Below are 8841 nucleotides of genomic sequence, written 5' to 3' on the forward strand. Positions count from 1 at the left end.
TTTTGACGTGCCAATATCTGCCATTGAGCCCCATTATAAAATTCTCAAATTTGAAAGCACTATATTTCTAAAACTATGAAACATTTCAAAGATTCCTTTTCAGGCAAACATGTCCACCATAAGATGAACCTAAATAGGTTTGAATGGGGTTTCTAGGTGTAAGTATGTAGGACTAGTAGCATGCCAAAGTTTGTGCTATTGCCATTGAGAATGCATTGGGCGTTTAAGTTAAATAACTCAGAAACTACAAAACATTTCAAAGTAAAAAGTTCCAGCATGTGTCTCCACAGTAAGCTGAATTATAAAAAGTGTGAATGGAGTTTCTAGGTGAAAGTGATTTTTTGACCTGCCAATATCTGCCATTGAGCCCCATTATAAAGTTCTCAAATTTGAAAGCACTATATTTCTAAAACTATGAAACATTTCAAAGATTCCTTTTCAGGCAAACATGTCCACCATAAGATGAACCTAAATAGGTTTGAATGGGGTTTCTAGGTGTAAGTATGTAGGACTAGTAGCATGCCAAAGTTTGTGCTATTGCCATTGAGAATGCATTGGGCGTTTAAGTTAAATAACTCAGAAACTACAAAACATTTCAAAGTAAAAAGTTCCAGCATGTGTCTCCACAGTAATCTGAATTATAAAAAGTGTGAATGGAGTTTCTAGGTGAAAGTGATTTTTTTGACGTGCCAATATCTGCCATTGAGCCCCATTATAAAATTCTCAAATTTGAAAGCACTATATTTCTAAAACTATGAAACATTTCAAAGATTCCTTTTCAGGCAAACATGTCCACCGTAAGATGAACCTAAATAGGTTTGAATGGGGTTTCTAGGTGTAAGTATGTAGGACTAGTAGCATGCCAAAGTTTGTGCTATTGCCATTGAGAATGCATTGGGCGTTTAAGTTAAAAAACTCAGAAACTACAAAACATTTCAAAGTAAAAAGTTCCAGCATGTGTCTCCACAGTAAGCTGAATTATAAAAAGTGTGAATGGAGTTTCTAGGTGAAAGTGATTTGTTGACGTGCCAATATCTGCCATTGAGCCCCATTATAAAATTCTCAAATTTGAAAGCACTATATTTCTAAAACTATGAAACATTTCAAAGATTCCTTTTCAGGCAAACATGTTCACCGTAAGATGAACCTAAATAGGTTTGAATGGGGTTTCTAGGTGTAAGTATGTAGGACTAGTAGCATGCCAAAGTTTGTGCTATTGCCATTGAGAATGCATTGGGCGTTTAAGTTAAATAACTCAGAAACTACAAAACATTTCAAAGTAAAAAGTTCCAGCATGTGTCTCCACAGTAAGCTGAATTATAAAAAGTGTGAATGGAGTTTCTAGGTGAAAGTGATTTTTTGACGTGCCAATATCTGCCATTGAGCCCCATTATAAAATTCTCAAATTTGAAAGCACTATATTTCTAAAACTATGAAACATTTCAAAGATTCCTTTTCAGGCAAACATGTCCACCGTAAGATGAACCTAAATAGGTTTGAATGGGGTTTCTAGGTGTAAGTATGTATGACTAGTACCATGTCAAAGTTTGTGCTATTGCCATTGAGAATGCATTGGGTGTTTAAGTTAAATAACTCAGAAACTACAAAACATTTCAAAGTAAAAAGTTCCAGCATGTGTGCCCACAGTAAGCTGAATTATAAAAAGTGTGAATGGAGTTTCTAGGTGAAAGTGATTTTTTGACGTGCCAATATCTGCCATTGAGCCCCATTATAAAATTCTCAAATTTGAAAGCACTATATTTCCAAAACTATGAAACATTTCAAAGATTCCTTTTCAGGCAAACATGTCCACCATAAGATGAACCTAAATAGGTTTGAATGGGGTTTCTAGGTGTAAGTATGTATGACTAGTACCATGTCAAGGTTTGTGCTATTGCCATTGAGAATGCATTGGGCGTTTAAGTTAAATAACTCAGAAACTACAAAACATTTCAAAGTAAAAAGTTCCAGAATGTGTGCCCACAGTAAGCTGAATTATAAAAAGTGTGAATGGAGTTTCTAGGTGAAAGTGATTTTTTGACGTGCCAATATCTGCCATTGAGCCCCATTATAAAATTCTCAAGTTTGAAAGCACTATATTTCCAAAACTATGAAACATTTCAAAGATTCCTTTTCAGACAAACATGTCTACCGTAAGATGAACCTAAATAGGTTTGAATGGGGTTTCTAGGTGTAAGTATGTAGGACTAGTAGCATGCCAAAGTTTGTGCTATTGCCATTGAGAATGCATTGGGCGTTTAAGTTAAATAACTCAGAAACTACAAAACATTTCAAAGTAAAAAGTTCCAGCATGTGTCTCCACAGTAATCTGAATTATAAAAAGTGTGAATGGAGTTTCTAGGTGAAAGTGATTTTTTGACGTGCCAATATCTGCCATTGAGCCCCATTATAAAATTCTCAAATTTGAAAGCACTATATTTCTAAAACTATGAAACATTTCAAAGATTCCTTTTCAGGCAAACATGTCCACCGTAAGATGAACCTAAATAGGTTTGAATGGGGTTTCTAGGTGTAAGTATGTAGGACTAGTAGCATGCCAAAGTTTGTGCTATTGCCATTGAGAATGCATTGGGCGTTTAAGTTAAATAACTCAGAAACTACAAAACATTTCAAAGTAAAAAGTTCCAGCATGTGTCTCCACAGTAAGCTGAATTATAAAAAGTGTGAATGGAGTTTCTAGGTGAAAGTGATTTTTTGACCTGCCAATATCTGCCATTGAGCCCCATTATAAAGTTCTCAAATTTGAAAGCACTATATTTCTAAAACTATGAAACATTTCAAAGATTCCTTTTCAGGCAAACATGTCCACCATAAGATGAACCTAAATAGGTTTGAATGGGGTTTCTAGGTGTAAGTATGTAGGACTAGTAGCATGCCAAAGTTTGTGCTATTGCCATTGAGAATGCATTGGGCGTTTAAGTTAAATAACTCAGAAACTACAAAACATTTCAAAGTAAAAAGTTCCAGCATGTGTCTCCACAGTAAGCTGAATTATAAAAAGTGTGAATGGAGTTTCTAGGTGAAAGTGATTTTTTGACCTGCCAATATCTGCCATTGAGCCCCATTATAAAGTTCTCAAATTTGAAAGCACTATATTTCTAAAACTATGAAACATTTCAAAGATTCCTTTTCAGGCAAACATGTCCACCATAAGATGAACCTAAATAGGTTTGAATGGGGTTTCTAGGTGTAAGTATGTAGGACTAGTAGCATGCCAAAGTTTGTGCTATTGCCATTGAGAATGCATTGGGCGTTTAAGTTAAATAACTCAGAAACTACAAAACATTTCAAAGTAAAAAGTTCCAGCATGTGTCTCCACAGTAAGCTGAATTATAAAAAGTGTGAATGGAGTTTCTAGGTGAAAGTGATTTTTTGACCTGCCAATATCTGCCATTGAGCCCCATTATAAAATTCTCAAATTTGAAAGCACTATATTTCTAAAACTATGAAACATTTCAAAGATTCCTTTTCAGGCAAACATGTCCACCGTAAGATGAACCTAAATAGGTTTGAATGGGGTTTCTAGGTGTAAGTATGTAGGACTAGTACCATGTCAAAGTTTGTGCTATTGCCATTGAGAATGCATTGGGCGTTTAAGTTAAATAACTCAGAAACTACAAAACATTTCAAAGTAAAAAGTTCCAGCATGTGTCTCCACAGTAATCTGAATTATAAAAAGTGTGAATGGAGTTTCTAGGTGAAAGTGATTTTTTTGACGTGCCAATATCTGCCATTGAGCCCCATTATAAAATTCTCAAATTTGAAAGCACTATATTTCTAAAACTATGAAACATTTCAAAGATTCCTTTTCAGGCAAACATGTCCACCGTAAGATGAACCTAAATAGGTTTGAATGGGGTTTCTAGGTGTAAGTATGTAGGACTAGTACCATGCCAAAGTTTGTGCTATTGCCATTGAGAATGCATTGGGCGTTTAAGTTAAATAACTCAGAAACTACAAAACATTTCAAAGTAAAAAGTTCCAGCATGTGTCTCCACAGTAATCTGAATTATAAAAAGTGTGAATGGAGTTTCTAGGTGAAAGTGATTTTTTTGACGTGCCAATATCTGCCATTGAGCCCCATTATAAAATTCTCAAATTTGAAAGCACTATATTTCTAAAACTATGAAACATTTCAAAGATTCCTTTTCAGGCAAACATGTCCACCGTAAGATGAACCTAAATAGGTTTGAATGGGGTTTCTAGGTGTAAGTATGTAGGACTAGTAGCATGCCAAAGTTTGTGCTATTGCCATTGAGAATGCATTGGGCGTTTAAGTTAAAAAACTCAGAAACTACAAAACATTTCAAAGTAAAAAGTTCCAGCATGTGTCTCCACAGTAAGCTGAATTATAAAAAGTGTGAATGGAGTTTCTAGGTGAAAGGGATTTTTTGACGTGCCAATATCTGCCATTGAGCCCCATTATAAAATTCTCAAATGTGAAAGCACTATATTTCTAAAACTATGAAACATTTCAAAGATTCCTTTTCAGGCAAACATGTCCACCATAAGATGAACCTAAATAGGTTTGAATGGGGTTTCTAGGTGTAAGTATGTAGGACTAGTAGCATGCCAAAGTTTGTGCTATTGCCATTGAGAATGCATTGACCGTTTAAGTTAAATAACTCAGAAACTACAAAACATTTCAAAGTAAAAAGTTCCAGCATGTGTCTCCACAGTAAGCTGAATTATAAAAAGTGTGAATGGAGTTTCTAGGTGAAAGTGATTTGTTGACGTGCCAATATCTGCCATTGAGCCCCATTATAAAATTCTCAAATTTGAAAGCACTATATTTCTAAAACTATGAAACATTTCAAAGGCATGCTATAGTATGCCGTCTGAGATGGGCTACAGCCCATGGTCAAAAATGATGAAAAACGAGGATTTGAAAAAAAGACGAAAATCACTCGAGACAATGGACTATAGCCCATGGTCTCGGAGTGATTTTCGTCTTTTTTTCAAATCCTCAAAAATGATGAAAAATGGCATGCTATAGTATGCCGTCTGAGATGGGCTACAGCCCATGGTCAAAAATGATGAAAAACGAGGATTTGTCTCGGAGTTATTTTCGTCTTTTTTTCAAATCCTCGTTTTTCATCATTTTTGACCATGGGCTGTAGCCCATCTCAGAATGGATTTGAAAAAAAGACGAAAATCACTCGAGACAATGGACTATAGCCCATGGTCTCGGAGTGATTTTCGTCTTTTTTTCAAATCCTCAAAAATGATGAAAAACGGCATGCTATAGTATGCCGTCTGAAATGGGCTACAGCCCATGGTCAAAAATTATGAAAAACGAGGATTTGAAAAAAAGACGAAAATCACTCCGAGACCATGGGCTATAGTCCATTGTCTCGAGTGATTTTCGTCTTTTTTTCAAATCCTCAAAAATGATGAAAAACGGCATGCTATAGTATGCCGTCTGAGATGGGCTACAGCCCATGGTCAAAAATGATGAAAAACTAGGATTTGAAAAAAAGACGAAAATCAATCCGAGACCATGGGCTATAGTCCATTGTCTCGAGTGATTTTCGTCTTTTTTTCAAATCCTCAAAAATGATGAAAAACGGCATGCTATAGTATGCCGTCTGAGATGGGCTACAGCCCATGGTCAAAAATGATGAAAAACGAGGATTTGAAAAAAAGACGAAAATCACTCTGATACCATGGGCTATAGTCCATTGTCTCGAGTGATTTTCGTCTTTTTTTCAAATCCTCAAAAATGATGAAAAACACTCCGAGACCATGGGCTATAGCCCATGGCCTCGGACGGCATACTATAGCATGCCGTTTTTCATCATTTTTGAGGATTTGAAAAAAATATGAAAATCACTCCGAGACAATGGACTATAGCCCATGGTCTCGGAGTGATTTTCGTCTTTTTTTCAAATCCTCAAAAATGATGAAAAACACTCCGAGACCATGGGCTATAGCCCATGGCCTCGGACGGCATACTATAGCATGCCGTTTTTCATCATTTTTGAGGATTTGAAAAAAATATGAAAATCACTCCGAGACAATGGACTATAGCCCATGGTCTCGGAGTGATTTTCGTATTTTTTTCAAATCCTCAAAAATGATGAAAAACACTCCGAGACCATGGGCTATAGCCCATGGCCTCGGACAGCATACTATAGCATGCCGTTTTTCATCATTTTTGAGGATTTGAAAAAAAGTCCTGTTGATTGAGCTGAGCAGGACCTATAAACCTTCAAGGTTTATAAGTCCTTCTCAGCTCAATCAACAGGACCAGAACACACCTGGGCTGGCTGCCAGGATCACATCCACCAATGGGGAGGCTGTCTGTGTCCTGTCATGGTTTCTCCTCTGTATTATCTGATTAACATCCACGATAACACTTAAAAGCACTAAAGACACCTTTGATGCACAGCACCATTCAAATGCTCTGTACATGATCCCAAGGCCCCATTTGAAAAGTGACACCAAGAAGAACAACTTACAACCTAATAATCACTGAGAGCTCAGTGGCACCCTTGTTAAGATGATATCCATGTGAGCCAGAGGTTGTGACTTCAAATCCAGCTGAGTTCCTGCTACTTTCACTTTGCAGCATGTTTTGGAGAATAACATCCAGAAGAGAACTGGAAAGAGATGGAAAGCTGAGGAGATTCTCAGAGAGCATGGTGGCCTCTGTGATAAGCTGCTGTCTATTAGAACCACAGGTCGTGGGTTCAAGTTCAGCCCATGGCCTCAGACGGCATACTATAGCATGCCATTTTTCATCATTTTTGAGGATTTGAAAAAAAGATGAAAATCACTCCGAGACAATGGACTATAGCCCATGGTCTCGGAGTGATTTTCGTCTTTTTTTCAAATCCTCAAAAATGATGAAAAACACTCCGAGACCATGGGCTATAGCCCATGGCCTCGGACGGCATACTATAGCATGCCGTTTTTCATCATTTTTGAGGATTTGAAAAAAAGATGAAAATCACTCCGAGACAATGGACTATAGCCCATGGTCTCGGAGTGATTTTCGTCTTTTTTTCAAATCCTCAAAAATGATGAAAAACACTCCGAGACCATGGGCTATAGCCCATGGCCTCGGACGGCATACTATAGCATGCCGTTTTTCATCATTTTTGAGGATTTGAAAAAAATATGAAAATCACTCCGAGACAATGGACTATAGCCCATGGTCTCGGAGTGATTTTCGTATTTTTTTCAAATCCTCAAAAATGATGAAAAACACTCCGAGACCATGGGCTATAGCCCATGGCCTCGGACAGCATACTATAGCATGCCGTTTTTCATCATTTTTGAGGATTTGAAAAAAAGATGAAAATCACTCCGAGACAATGGACTATAGCCCATGGTCTCGGAGTGATTTTCGTCTTTTTTTCAAATCCTCAAAAATGATGAAAAACACTCCGAGACCATGGGCTATAGCCCATGGCCTCGGACGGCATACTATAGCATGCCGTTTTTCATCATTTTTGAGGATTTGAAAAAAATATGAAAATCACTCCGAGACAATGGACTATAGCCCATGGTCTCGGAGTGATTTTCATCTTTTTTTCAAATCCTCAAAAATGATGAAAAACACTCCGAGACCATGGGCTATAGCCCATGGCCTCGGACGGCATACCATAGCATGCCGTTTTTCATCATTTTTGAGGATTTGAAAAAAAGTCCTGTTGATTGAGCTGAGCAGGACCTATAAACCTTCAAGGTTTATAAGTCCTTCTCAGCTCAATCAACAGGACCAGAACACACCTGGGCTGGCTGCCAGGATCACATCCACCAATGGGGAGGCTGTCTGTGTCCTGTCATGGTTTCTCCTCTGTATTATCTGATTAACATCCACGATAACACTTAAAAGCACTAAAGACACCTTTGATGCACAGCACCATTCAAATGCTCTGTACATGATCCCAAGGCCCCATTTGAAAAGTGACACCAAGAAGAACAACTTACAACCTAATAATCACTGAGAGCTCAGTGGCACCCTTGTTAAGATGATATCCATGTGAGCCAGAGGTTGTGACTTCAAATCCAGCTGAGTTCCTGCTACTTTCACTTTGCAGCATGTTTTGGAGAATAACATCCAGAAGAGAACTGGAAAGAGATGGAAAGCTGAGGAGATTCTCAGAGAGCATGGTGGCCTCTGTGATAAGCTGCTGTCTATTAGAACCACAGGTCGTGGGTTCAAGTTCAGCCCATGGCCTCAGACGGCATACTATAGCATGCCATTTTTCATCATTTTTGAGGATTTGAAAAAAAGATGAAAATCACTCCGAGACAATGGACTATAGCCCATGGTCTCGGAGTGATTTTCGTCTTTTTTTCAAATCCTCAAAAATGATGAAAAACACTCCGAGACCATGGGCTATAGCCCATGGCCTCGGACGGCATACTATAGCATGCCGTTTTTCATCATTTTTGAGGATTTGAAAAAAAGATGAAAATCACTCCGAGACAATGGACTATAGCCCATGGTCTCGGAGTGATTTTCGTCTTTTTTTCAAATCCTCAAAAATGATGAAAAACACTCCGAGACCATGGGCTATAGCCCATGGCCTCGGACGGCATACTATAGCATGCCGTTTTTCATCATTTTTGAGGATTTGAAAAAAATATGAAAATCACTCCGAGACAATGGACTATAGCCCATGGTCTCGGAGTGATTTTCGTATTTTTTTCAAATCCTCAAAAATGATGAAAAACACTCCGAGACCATGGGCTATAGCCCATGGCCTCGGACGGCATACCATAGCATGCCGTTTTTCATCATTTTTGAGGATTTGAAAAAAAGTCCTGTTGATTGAGCTGAGCAGGACCTATAAACCTTCAAGGTTT

This window comes from Electrona antarctica (assembly GCF_951216825.1).
Source record: "Electrona antarctica genome assembly, chromosome: 8".
Classification (NCBI taxonomy): Eukaryota; Metazoa; Chordata; class Actinopteri; order Myctophiformes; family Myctophidae; genus Electrona; species Electrona antarctica.